Genomic DNA, 14,340 nt, shown 5'->3' with positions numbered 1-14,340 from the left:
GTAACATGCAGAAGATGTGTGAACCGGGAAATTGAGAAGCGTTTTGGAAAGAAAGTCAAGTTAAATGATGATAGAATCATATGTAGTAAAGAACACATCCTCCCAAAAAGTTTGCCAAGGTGTGAGGCATGGGTGTTGCCAAGCCTCAGAAGGAGGGAGGGAGTAGGACAGATAGTGAAAGATAGTAATAATACAACACTTTACGACATATGGATTCTCTAATACACTTGGCGTCATACCATTAAGTTAAAATTTTCTCAAGCTTTTCAAACTTTTGCTTGAAGCAATCGGAAGATGTTTGAAAAGTGACAAAATAAGCTATGAGGAAGTGGTGTAGCTGTTGGAAGGGCATGCGCTTATGCGCTTCCCTGGCTAATCAACACTTGTTTGAATGAAAAGGAGGAGGGGGTATTGGCTGGGCTTCCTGAAAAACTGTGGACAAAGGATGTAGGACTTTTAACGTCCATTCCCCCAGTACAAATCCAACCAAGATCAGAGAATCTCCTTTAAAACAGGAGGCAACAAATGGGATAGCCCCTGTCATAAATGGTCTTTGGTTAGGAGGAATCATTAAGAAGTGCTCAAACTCTTCTCGCAAACACTCCTATTTGCTCAGTTCAAAAGGGCAATAAAATTGACTAGTGAATGATACAACATTTGCAAAAAGCAGACAAAGAACAGTCCTTGGCAGATAGCATGATCAGAGCACTCAAACTGAAAGATGTGTCAAATGCAATGAAGGAATGGGGTCGAAATACAAAATGGTCCTGCCTAGCTACAAAAACAGATATGCTCAAACCTCATTGAAGAAAGTACATAAGCAGACAAGTATATTCACATATTAAATCGATAAAAGAAACATTTTAAGCATATAATTATACCTACACACCAAATCAATAAAGAAGACATTTTTGATAGGGGGTAATGACAAAGGTTTTTATAACTTTATGACCTGATATGTATTTCTGAGCACTTTGAAATAACAAATGTTTTTTGATATATTGCCTGAATAGCTTGATGACCCTTAAGGAACTGTTTAATGCATGCCTGATGATTTTCTAAATCACGGACACTGCTAAAGTTGCCTAAAAATGTTCAGGACTTGATTATATCTTATGTTTTGACTAATGCTAGACACCAGTTTTCGATTACTACTGAACGTTCTGGACAGAGTGAAATATTTTGTCTAACAAAGAAAAGATATGGTTAGAAGCATGATTAAACTAAGAATATGATGACGTAAGCAAGCACATGGAGTATCAAAAGAACAAACAAACAAAAACATGGTAAGTGGTGAGTACAAACTTTGCATAGTCAGGGAACATTAATAAATTGATGATGTCACAGCCAAAAGCTCACATAATTCCATACAAAATGACAAAATTGAAAGAATGATGAATGGGCGGTGTGCGACAGTGGGCGAAGTGGATGTATGTGCAAGAATGGTTTACAGGGAGGACACTTGGAGGTAAAACCTGTAGAGCTGCCAGAGGAAGAGCGGCAGGAGGAAAACAACCAAGAACCTAGCCAAAGGTGATCGCTAAGGCAGAAAGACGGGATGGAAGACAACAGCCCCCACACACACCGAATCGCCCATAATCAGCACCCACCCCCACGGAACCAGCTCTCACCGAACCAGTACCCACTCCCATGGAATCAAACTCTCCTGCGAACTTGCCACACCCCCTGACTCATCACCCATCAAACTCGGCCCACACTGGCATGTGCAACTGAATATAAGCTGACCAAAGAGCCTTGAACGTTGCCTTTTCTGAATGGAGACTTTCTGCTCTTGAGCGAAAGGCCCAGCGCTGTATTGTACTTTCCTGAAAACAGAGCTTTCTTAACAAGAATTGTGATTGAACTCAACCAACCTGTGTAAGTCTAAATTTTGTTTCAGTGTCTTAGCCTTTTCCTAAAACTGAAGAAATAAAACAAGCACGCGGTGAGTAAATTGGATAACAGGACATTGGCTACGGCTTTTGCCGTGAGGCGCGGAGAGCGCGCTTCCCAAATTGTGGACCAAAAATCCAACAGCAAATTTACTGCCGCCTGATCTTTCTTCCCCACAGGTCAGCAACCGCTCCAAGCCAGGAGACTCGGACGACATGAAGGTCGTCAAAAAGGACAAACTAGGCCAGCCATGGTGGGAGGGACCATTCCAAGTCTTGCTGACTACCCCACTGCACTGGACATTGCTATATGGCCCAACTGGTTTCACCTCAGCCACTGGACGTAACAGAGAGTGCTGGACCCCGTCCGGGGGAAAGTCTGACTACAAAGGGGCCTCATCGTTTTGGGGGGGGGGGGGGGGGGGGGGGGGGGGCGTCTCAATTTTAGTGAAGAATCGAATCCATAAGATCCCCACTCTGGCTAGGCAATGGGAAATATCGGTGTCTCTGCCATCCTAGTAGCAACGGGGCTCCACATGTCAGGTGGATCCTCTGTTGCGTTGTGGCATGGTCTATGGGCTCATCTGAATAGACCAATTGACAATGTCGACTGAGGAAAAAGATGGTCACATAATGAGAACTTTGAGGACTGGTCATGGGACCCCAAAAACCCACACGAAACCAACACTTGGTACCGGTGTGTGACGTTCAGTGTGAGATCCCACACACAGAAGGTATGCTATGTGTGTTCCAAACACCCCCTTCCTCCACGCAAGTTCACCTGGAGGCCAGAACAATGACTGTCACTGAAGCAAAATGCATGGCCTCTGAGGGAGGGGTTGGATTTCAACACTGTGCTGTCACAGTGATGCTACCCCTGCCGTCCTGGACTCACAGAAAAGAACTGTCACGTCGCCCCCAACTGCTCCACTATGTGTCTGTTGTCTTGGTTTCTGTCTGTGTGCTCGCCCCTCCCCTCCTGTGTGCCCATGATCAGTGTGATTGTTCCCACCTGCCTCTCGTTACCTGTCTTGTATAAAAGTCCTGTCTGCCCCTCCCTCCCGGTCGGATCATTGGTATTGGTATTGGTATTGGTATTGTTATTGGTTTGGTTTTGGTCATTGGTTTTGGTTCCTGTCGTTCGGTGTGTTGTCCTGTCTTGGTGCCGTCATGTCCTGCTGTCTTGTTTCACGTCCCGGTCAGTCAGTCAAGTTATTGTTTGCTATGTCATGTCAGTTGCCTTTTGAGTTCCGCCAATAAACCCTGGTCCAAGTTGCACTTGGTCGTCCTACTCCATGCTCCGTAACCGACCGTGACAGAATGATCCGACCATCACAACGACCAGCGCTTGGACCCCCCTCCACCACCAGCTCCCGCTGCGACGCCCGATCGTCGTCCGAGCTTGTCCCGGCGCCATCAGCTCCGCGACCGTCATCGGACTTCGCTCCCGCGACGCCGGACCCGCGGCCGCCATCGGAGTTCCTCCCGGCACCATCGCCTCTGCGACCGTCGTCGGACTTCGCTGCCGCGACGCCGGACCCGCGGCCGCCATCGGAGTGCTTCTGGCGCCAGCGGCTTTGCGGCCGCGATCGGACTCTGGTGCCGCGACGCCGGACCCACGGCCGCCGTTGGAGTGCCTCCCGGCGTCATCAGACTCACGGCCGCCATCGGTCTCCACCCCTGAGTTGTAGGACCTGCGGGCGTCGCCAGACATCCAAGCCAGCTGCGTCGGACCTGCGATCGTCCCTGGCTCCACTCCCACTGCTGCGGCGCGTGATGGCTCTTGCCGCTGCGCAGAGCCCCGCCTTCCGAGTGTCGCCGATCACTGTACGGACTTTGTGAGTGCCCGCCAATCACGGTACAGACTTCCGGAGTCGCCGCCAATTGCCGTACGGACTTCCTGAGTGGCCGCCGATTGCGGCACTGACTTTTGTATGCCGCTGATTGCGGTTGTGTTTCCCCGAGGTCCCCGCCCGAGTGCGGCTCTGTCCCCTAGGTCCCCGCCCGAGTGCGGCTCTGTCCCCTAAGTCCCCGCCCGAGTGCGGCTCTGTCCCCTAGGTCCCCGCCCGAGTGCGGCTCTGTCCCCTAGGTCCCCGCCCGAGTGCGGCTCTGTCCCCTTGGTCCCCGCCCGAGTGCGGCTCTGTCCCCTAGGTCCCCGCCCGAGTGCGGCTCTGTCCCCTAGGTCCCCGCCCGAGTGCGGCTCTGTCCCCTAGGTCCCCGCCCGAGTGCGGCTCTGTCCCCTAGGTCCCCGCCCGAGTGCGGCTCTGTCCCCTAAGTCCCCGCCCGAGTGCGGCTCTGTCCCCTAGGTCCCCGCCCGAGTGCGGCTCTGTCCCCTAGGTCCCCGCCCGAGTGCGGCTCTGTCCCCTAGGTCCCCGCCCGAGTGCGGCTCTGTCCCCTAAGTCCCCGCCCGAGTGCGGCTCTGTCCCCTAGGTCCCCGCCCGAGTGCGGCTCTGTCCCCTAGGTCCCCGCCCGAGTGCGGCTCTGTCCCCTAGGTCCCCGCCCGAGTGCGGCTCTGTCCCCTAGGTCCCCGCCCGAGTGCGGCTCTGTCCCCGAAGTCACCGCCAGAGTGCGGTTCGGTTCCCCAAGTCGCCGCCCGAGTGCGGTGCGGTTCGGTTCCCCAAGTCGCCGCCCGAGTGCGGCGCGGTTCGGTTCCCCAAGTCGCCGCCCGAGTGCGGCGCGGTTCGGTTCCCCAAGTCGCCGCCCGAGTGCGGCGCGGTTCGGTTCCCCTAGTTTTTTTTTTTTTTTGGGGACGTCGGGAGACGTCCCTTGTGGGGGGGGTTCTGTCACGTCGCCCCCAACTGCTCCACTATGTGTCTGTTGTCTTGGTTTCTGTCTGTGTGCTCGCCCCTCCCCTCCTGTGTGCCCATGATCAGTGTGATTGTTCCCACCTGCCTCTCGTTACCTGTCTTGTATAAAAGTCCTGTCTGCCCCTCCCTCCCGGTCGGATCATTGGTATTGGTATTGGTATTGGTATTGGTATTGTTATTGGTTTGGTTTTGGTCATTGGTTTTGGTTCCTGTCGTTCGGTGTGTTGTCCTGTCTTGGTGCCGTCATGTCCTGCTGTCTTGTTTCACGTCCCGGTCAGTCAGTCAAGTTATTGTTTGCTATGTCATGTCAGTTGCCTTTTGAGTTCCGCCAATAAACCCTGGTCCAAGTTGCACTTGGTCGTCCTACTCCATGCTCCGTAACCGACCGTGACAAGAACTTGTGATCCAACTCTTTTGGATTAGTCCCAATGTGACTGTTGGAAGACGATAGATGCCACGAGTGGCCTAATCAAAAAGGGCTACCTGAATTGGACTACTCGTGTTTCATCCAAGAAAATGAAACCCACGAATGCATTAACGACTGCTCTCCAGGAGGAAACTGGATGGGAGCTTTGGACACCACCGCTGAGTGCCAGGATAAGAGAGCCAATTCAAGGCGTCAGGGCTCTCCTACCAACATGGCTGCACCATCGGACGGGACCTACTTCATTCAGAATGGCTCGTGGCTTTGTGGTCACAAGAGCTGTCCGATGCTCCCCGCCAACTGGACACGAGTGTGTGCACGAGTGTGGGTGACCGACCACACCTACAGGATACAACATCATCAGCTAACGACAGCACACAACTCTTCTGGACGTCGACGCAAGGCTGTTGCAGCCTTTGAACCACATTACCCTGTCTGGGGTGCGAATGTCCCTGACAGCCACGAAGTGTGGTCCGTCGGAGACAGTGTCGTTCATGCTTTCCTTGGATCGGAGTTGGAAAGCAATCACTTTTCATCGAGACACTGAACTATCGTTTCCAATATTTTCTGAATCTCTCTCGCTGCAGATCAATGATGGATAAAACAGGGAGATTCAGGCTATTAGACTGATGATCTTGCAAAACAGGTTGATTCTGGACTGGATGACTGCAGAGCAAGGTGGCCTGTGCCACATCATTGGGACTTCCTGTTGCACATACATTCCAGGAGTTAATGACACTCACATCAACGACGCCGTGAACTCACTGAGGAACTTACAGCAGGTCATGTCAAAAGACAAAGTCCCACATCAATGGGATTTCTTTTCATGGCTATTCTCCGGAGCCTGAAGGCAACTGCTGTTGAAACTTGTCTCCTTTTTTTTTTTTTTTTTCCGGTTCAAGATGGCGGCGCGTGCACACGCAGCGGCCACTCTCTGTCCCGTTCGGTGTTTTGTGAGTGTTTACTGAGTGTTTGTCCGGCAGTTTTGTATATGTTCGTCTCGTGTGATACGTCGTGCTACTAGTGCGGCGGGCATGTTCTGCTCAACATCGGCGGAAGTGGGTTTTATGGCGTTCTGGACTTTGGTGCGGAGAGATTAAGGGCACTCGGACTGGTTCGTCATGGAGCGACGCCGGACTGGCCTGCTCTTCCTCCCCCGGTAGGACTGCGTCGTGAGCTCGGACTGCTCCGTCCTGGAGCATTGTTGAGATGCGTCGGCAGCGGGTCTGCGAGGCAGCGGAAGAGGGGCCAGCGCGGAGACGTCGGGCCAGGCTTGCGGCCAACCCAGCTCGCCCAGCCGTGCCTTCCATTCTCCTGGCGTACGTTCGTTGGCGGGACGACAAGATGGGTTGCGTTCGCCTGATAGGATCCACGAACCGGACAGTGCGTGCCTGCTGTGTGCTCGTGTTCACAGTGGCCTGGTTGACTGTCATCTTTCCGGACTCTGCTGTGCATCGGGAGCGGCTAGCGTGCTATCACTCTTATTGTTCATCTTCTTGTTTTATTTGTCCTGTGCTGTTTACTTGTATGTCCGTTGTGAACTCTGGCTTGTCACTCTGGGATAGTGAGAAACGTAATTTCGATCTTGACATGCGGAGGAATTGACAATAAAGGAGACTTTGACTTTGACTTTGACTCCTGTGATTTTTGTTGTGCTCATTTACGACTTGTGTTATCTCATGTTTGAAGTCAGCTGTATTAAGATCTGTGTCTTCTACCGTAGCTAAAGTGCGAATACAGCATCTCGGGCATGTTGAATGTGATGATTTTAATGCGCTGCGGACAGAAGATTGCGATAATGCTGATTAGCTGAACATTTTTCACAGTAACTTGATGATTTGACCATTAAAAATGCCTCGCAAATGATGAATACAATGATGTTTCTGTGTTTTTATTTTTATTCTTCTATCTTCATTATATTTTCTTGCTTATGTTTGTTGATTGGGGTGACATAATCATATGATAAACAGGAGGGATATGTTAAGGTTGATAGATTAGTTTGATCCTATGCTTATGTTGGAATGTAACCTGTAATAATTAACCAAATGTGTCCTGTCTTAACAAAGTAGTACAACAAAGTGCTAAGATCTTTTGAACTGATTGACCAGCTGCAGAGGAAGCAAGTTGTTCTGTTTACACAACATTGTAAAACAGCCCCCTGCTATGCTTTGACCAGAGGCCAGGGGCTTCAACCCCATCCTGTCCACTCTCACCCTCACAATGTTTCTCTCAATAAAAATGCTCTTGCAAGAGGCCTGACTCAGACCTCATTCGATCATCGCTGTATGCACAGCGACGAATGACTCTCCACTTGCAAGTGCTTAAAAGGGCATACTGTCTCCCGTGTGGTTCTTGCAAAATAAGTTAGAGTGAGCACCATTCTAACAGGTGATACTGCTGCTGTTATATACGCTAATGTTGGAGTCGGTTTACTGTCCTTTTAAAACACGGCCACATTTTTCAAACTTAAAAACACTGACTTATTGTAATAGTTAATTTAAACTTTAAAAACTGTATCTGCATTCAAGGACCTTTTTTTGTAGCCATATGAAAAGAATTGCCAAAAATGATTCAAAATGCAAGATCTGGAAAGGCCACTTCAATTTGAGACGAACACATCAATAACCTACAATTTGGAGGGTAATCTGTGTATATCACCTATAGAAAATCCATTCAAAATTATATTCAAATTATACACCCTTGACTGTCACGTCTCGTCCCCAACTGCTCCACTATGTGTCTGTTGTCTTGGTTTCTGTCTGTGCTCGCCCCTCCCCTCCTGTGTGCCCATGATCAGTGTGATTGTTCCCACCTGCCTCTCGTTACCTGTCGTGTATAAAAGTCCTGTCTGCCCCTCACTCCCTGTCGGATCAATGGTATTGGTTGCTGCTGGTTTTGGTTGCTGTCGTGTCGTCTTCATGTCCTTTTGGTTCCTGTCGGTTTCAAGTATGTTTTGGTTGGGAAGTCATGTTGTTTTGTTAAGTCATGTCAGTTTACCGAGTCTGTATTTTGAGTTCCGCCAATAAACCCTGGTCCAAGCTGCACTTGGTCGTCCTGCTCCATGCTACACCCGACCGTGACAGAATGATCCGACCACTAAAACGACCAGCGCTTGGACCCCCCTTCACCACCAGCTCCCGCTGCGACGCCCGATCCACATCCGAGCATGTTCCGGCGCCATCGGACTCGCGGCCACCACCGGGCTCCATCCCAGCGTTGCAGGACCTGCGGGCGTCGCCAGATTTCGGGCCAGCTGCGCCGGAGCCGCGATCGTCCCTGGCCCCACTCCCACTGCTGTGGCGCGTGGTGGCTCATGCTGCTGCCACAGCTCCGCCTTCCGATTGACGCTGATCGCGATCTGGACTTTTAAATGCCGCCGATTGCGGCACTGACTTTCGTATGCCACTGATTGCGGTTCTGTTTCCCCGAGTCGCCGCAGAGTGCGGTTGTGTTTCCCCGAGTTTCCGCCGAGCGCGATTCTGTCCCCGAAGTCGCCGCCCGAGCGCGGTTCTGTCGCCGCCCGAGCGCGGTTCTGTCCCCCAAGTCGCCGCCCGAGCGCGGTTCTGTCCCCCAAGTCGCCGCCCGAGTGCGGTTCGGTTCCCCAAGTCGCCGCCCGAGTGCGGTGCGGTTCGGTTCCCCAAGTCGCCGCCCGAGTGCGGTGCGGTTCGGTTCCCCAAGTCGCCGCCCGAGTGCGGTGCGGTTTGGTTCCCCTAGGTTTTTTTTTTTTTTGGGACGTCGGGAGATGTCCCTTGTGGGGGGGGGGGGGTTTCTGTCACGTCTCGTCCCCAACTGCTCCACTATGTGTCTGTTGTCTTGGTTTCTGTCTGTGTGCTCGCCCCTCCCCTCCTGTGTGCCCATGATCAGTGTGATTGTTCCCACCTGCCTCTCGTTACCTGTCGTGTATAAAAGTCCTGTCTGCCCCTCACTCCCTGTCGGATCATTGGTATTGGTTGCTGCTGGTTTTGGTTGCTGTCGTGTCGTCTTCATGTCCTTTTGGTTCCTGTCGGTTTCAAGTATGTTTTGGTTGGGAAGTCATGTTGTTTTGTTAAGTCATGTCAGTTTACCGAGTCTGTATTTTGAGTTCCGCCAATAAACCCTGGTCCAAGCTGCACTTGGTCGTCCTGCTCCATGCTACACCCGACCGTGACACTTGACCAAGGGTCCTCTTCAATTCCCTTCTCAATTTGCCTGTAAATTTGCAGTAAAAAACACACCAATAAACTCACACAGGATGAAATTATGACAAATCCAAGTTAATGTGTCACAATTTCCATGATATTTCAAATGGTGTCACTTCTCACAAAGACTTTAGACTAGCGCAACCGGAATATTACTCTGAAAATAGCAGTTTGAGCAGCAGAATAGCTCCTAGTAATTTTTTCCCCCTGAATTGTGCAGGATTTTAGACAAATTTAATGTGCTGTGTGTGTGTGCGTGTTTGCGCGTGCGTGTGTTGTCCTCATTTCCAGAATTCACATGAACATTTGGTAAAGCGTGGGTTCTGCATTTGGCCAGAAGATGGTAGTAGAGGTCCATGAGTCTGGTTCCAGAGTCACTCGTGCCTAACAGGCAGCACAGAGTTGAACCTAAATAAAACTGACTCTTTCACCACTGATTATCCTTTTTAAGGATCATATCCTTCTTTAAGTCCCACTGACCAAACTGTATTGCAACTGCAAAAATGTATTGCATTTTCCATTTACTTTTCATTTTAGAGGCGATATTCACCGTGGGCTGTTTGTTGCACTTGCCACTCCTGGGTGTCCATGGTAATAATCACAGCATGTGAGCTTGTTGTAATTGACAATAAACCTAATAACTCTCCCTGGGAGGTTGACTGTTTCAAACTAATGAACAGGAGGTGCTGGCTGTGCAGGCTCAATCCCATTCTCAATTTCCAACAATAATATTTAAACAATGCATCCAATGCATCCAATGCAACAATGCATATTTAAACAATGCATAATAACTGTACCCATTTTTTTATCTCGACATATACTGATTACAAGCATTTCACAAAATTAGGCCTCTGGCTTTAAACCATCACAGTGACGGATACAGTAAACACGCAGTGGGTGTCACATAGTTAGGGAGTTAGTTTAGTTACTTGAGGGGAGCAGTTATATTACTCAAAGAAACCACAGATAGGCATGGGCTGGTTTCAGATTCTGACACGATGATGACTGTGAGAATAAAACAACATGGTTTGAAGGAGTAGCTACTGTTAGCGTGATGCTCACTCTAACTTCTTTGCAAGAACCACACTGGAGACAGTTTGCCCTTTAGTACTTGCAAATGGAGAAAACCTTCGTCACCTTGTAGCATATACAGATGTGACCGAAAAGTAGTCTGACTGAGGCCTCTTGCAAGAGCATATTTATTGAGAGAAAGCAGGGTGGGGGTGAGAGTGGACAAGTTTGGTGGTCACCTCAGCAACTGGTTAATCAGTGCAGAGAGTGTCAGCTCTTTGTTTTACAAGGTTGTGGAAACAGAAACTAATGGAGCATTTTAGATAACTAACTAAGCAAGAATGTTTCCACACCATTTGGAAAGTTTCCACAACTGAATGTGGAAACTTTCCAGAGTCAAGGAAAGGTGAAAGGTTTAAACACAGTTAATAATTCTAGTCTACATTCCAACATAATCATACGATCAAAATAATTTGTTAACCCTAACAGCTACTTCTTTGTATTTTGAAGTAGCTTCAAACAATAAACTACTAGTTCGCCATGGCAGAGAGTTGATAGTATTTTGCAGACTGTAGTCACTCTAAGGTGACAAACAATTTCAACACAACAATGCAATCAAATTAACACTACAGTGACTTTGTCAAAGAGTGTTGTTCATGTAAATATGAAATCATAATAGAACTTTTGCCTCCTATATCTGCCAGTTGCACCAACAACTTTAGTGGGAGGGGTTGCGTCACTTTGCCTGAACGAATGACTCCCAGAAAGAAAGAAAGAAAATATACAGCTCGTACCACTGTTGGAAAAATTCAGCGGTTTTGAAACCATGACTTTTTTAAACAATGGTAACTGGTGCATGATCAACCACAGTTGTGTATTCGAGTGGGTGTTAGTGTTTTTTTTAATAGTATTTTTTAGTATATGTTTTGCAACATGGTAAATCATTTGATCTATATACAATGTTTTGAATATTATATTTTTGAGGTGAGAATATTGGCGCTTGTTATATGTGACGGAATCTACAGCCTGTCACAACAGCTCCATTAATGTCTGTTAATCTATAGTTCTTTTACCTTCCACCATTAAGTATTCTTTTCGCATTTCCATTATTACAGGCATGATACTATTTGGCAGAAAGTATCAATGTCTAAACAGCATCTCCCCGGATGGCAGAGAGGAACAAGAATCTCCGCTAAAATTCAATACAATGAAACAAGAGAGAGGACTAAAAAAACATGCATAGAATCCGATCACCCCTCCGTGAGTTGTCACCTTATCGTGGTAGAGGGGTTTGCGTGCCCCTATGATCCTAGGACCCATGTTGCCTGGGGCTTCATGCCCCTGGTAGGGTCGCCCATGGCAAAAGGGTCCTAGGTGAGGGGCCAGACAAAGCACGGCTCAGAAGACCCCTTATGATGAATAAAATAAATGGACCTAGTTTTCCCTCGTCCGGACGCGGGTCACCGGGGCCCCCCTCTGGAGCCAGGCCTGGAGGTGGGGCTCGAAGGCGAGCGCCTGGTGGGCGGGCCTTCACCCATGGGGCCCGGCCGGGCACAGCCCGAAAAGAAAACGTGGGTCTCCCTTCCCATGGGCTCACCTCCTGTAGGAGGGGCCAACGGGGTCAGGTGCAAAGCGAGCTGGGCGGCGGCCAAAGGCAGGGACCTTGGCGGTCCGATCCCCGGCTGCAGAAGCTGGCTCTTGGGACATGAAATGTCACCTCTCTTGCTGGAAAGGAGCCCGAGCTGGTGTGTGAGGCAGAAAAGTTCCGACTAGACATAGCCGGACTTGCCTCCACACATAGTTTGGGCTCTGGTACAAGCCCTCTCGAGAGGGGCTGGACTCTCTTCCACTCTGGAGTTGCCCACGGTGAGGGGCGTCGAGCAAGTGTGGGCATACTTATTGCCCCCCGGCTGGGCGCCTGCAAATTGGGGTTCACCCCGGTGAACGAGAGGGTAGCCTCCCTCCGTGGGGGGACGGGTCCTGACTGTTGTTTGTGCCTATGCACCGAACAGCAACTCAGAGTACCCACCCTTTTGGGGGTCCTTAGAGCAGGCATGTCCAGAGTCTGGCCTGCGGGCCAAATCCGGCCCCCGGTCATATTTCATACGGCCCACAGCTTCGGTCTTATAATGTATGTATTCATGGCCCGCCTGCACTGTCAAACTGAATAAAAAAAATCATGAAACTTGAAATTGTAAATCCTCCTATTACCTAAAGGTGGCAGCACCAGCCCTCTCCGCTCATTTCTGCCATGGCGACTGCAAAGAAAACAAGGAAAGTTGACATTGAGGGCCGTCGCTTTCAAGAGAAATGGGAATTACAATACTTCTTCACTGAAAATCAAGGCAATTGTGTTTTTCTAATTCGTAAAGAGACTGTTGCCTTGCTTAAGGATTTCAACCTAAAGAGACACCATCAGACTAAACATGCTAACACATACGACAAGCTAACAGGGAGTGACCGCGCTGATAAAGTGAAGCAGCTCCAAGGTGAACTGGCATCACAGCAGTGATTCATCACGTGGGGCTGTGAGTCAAAAGTAAATCAAAAGTAAAAATTACTTAATATTAAATATTACGAAGTGGCCACTACTGTTGAAGTTATGAACCTGTAGACGTGACACAAACTATTACTTTCTGAAAAATATTGTAAATGACAAGAGCAAAATTCACTTATTTTAAGTTTTAATAATAGACAACTTGGCATTACTTATAACTCCTGTTTAAAATGTTCATGAGGCAAAAATAATTTTAAACTCTTGTAAATTAAATTATTTCATACAGTTTGTTCAATGTTATATGACTTCAGATATGAATGAAAGGCAGAAATTGGTTTTAAAGTTGTTCACATCTGCCTGAGTGGCTTATATTTGGTTATTTTGTCATTTAAAAAATAAAGACAATTGGGACAATGAAATTTGTGTCATAACAGTATGTATTTGCATGAAATTTCTGTAGTTATAAAATGTCTGAAAAAGGTATTGGCCTCTGGGCCCCTTCACTTTATCAAATCTGGCCCTCCTTGCATAAAGTTTGGACACCCCTGCCTTAGAGGAAGTGCTAGAGAGCGCTCCTTCTGGGGACTCTATCGTTCTACTGGGTGACTTCAATGCTCACGTGGGCAATGACAGTGAGACCTGGAAGGGCGTGATTGGGAGGAACGCCCCCCCCCTCTGTACCTGAGAGGTGTTCTATTATTGGACTTCTGTGCTCGACACCATGTTCAAACGTAAGGGTGTCCATGTGTACACTTGGCACCAGGACACCCTAGGCCACGGTTCGATGATCGACTTTGTAGTCGTGTCATATTTTGGACACTCGGGTGAAGAGAGGGGCTGTCAAATGATCACCACCTGGTGGTGGGTTGGCTCTGATGGTGGGGGAAGATGCCGGTCCGACCTGGCAGACCCAAACGCTCTGTGAGGGTCTGCTGGGAACGTCTAGCAGATTCCCCTGTCAGGAAGAGCTTCAAATCCCACCTTTGGCAGAGTTTTTCCCACGTCCCGGGGGAGGCGGGGGACATTGAGTCCGAGTAGACCATGTTCCGTGCCTCCATTGTTGAGGCAGCCGACCAGAGCTGTGGCCGTAAGGTGGTCGGTGCCTGTCATGGCGGCAATCCCTGAACCCGCTGGTGGACACCGGCGGTAAGGGATGCCGTCAAGCTGAAGGAGTCCTATTGGGCCGTTTTGGCCTGTGAGACTTCGGAGGCAGCCGACAGATACCGGATTGCCGAGTGGAACGCGGCTTCGGCGGTTGCTGAGGCAAAAACCCGGGCGTGGGAGGAGTTTGGCGAGGCCATGGAGAATGACTTTCGGACGGCTTCGAGGAGATTCTGGTCCACCATCCGGTGTCTCAGGACGAGGAAGCAGTGTACCGTCAACACTGTTTACAGTGTAGATGGCGTGCGTGCTGCTGACCTCGACTCGGGACGTCGTGAGTCGGTGGGTAGAATACTTCGAAGACCTCCTCAATTCCACTGACACGCCTTCCATTGGGGTGGTGGTTCCCCTCTTTATGAAGGGGGACCAA

This window comes from Syngnathus scovelli, chromosome 1 (genome assembly GCF_024217435.2).
Source record: "Syngnathus scovelli strain Florida chromosome 1, RoL_Ssco_1.2, whole genome shotgun sequence".
NCBI classification, from domain to species: domain Eukaryota; kingdom Metazoa; phylum Chordata; class Actinopteri; order Syngnathiformes; family Syngnathidae; genus Syngnathus; species Syngnathus scovelli.
This window is presented reverse-complemented; position numbering follows the sequence as displayed.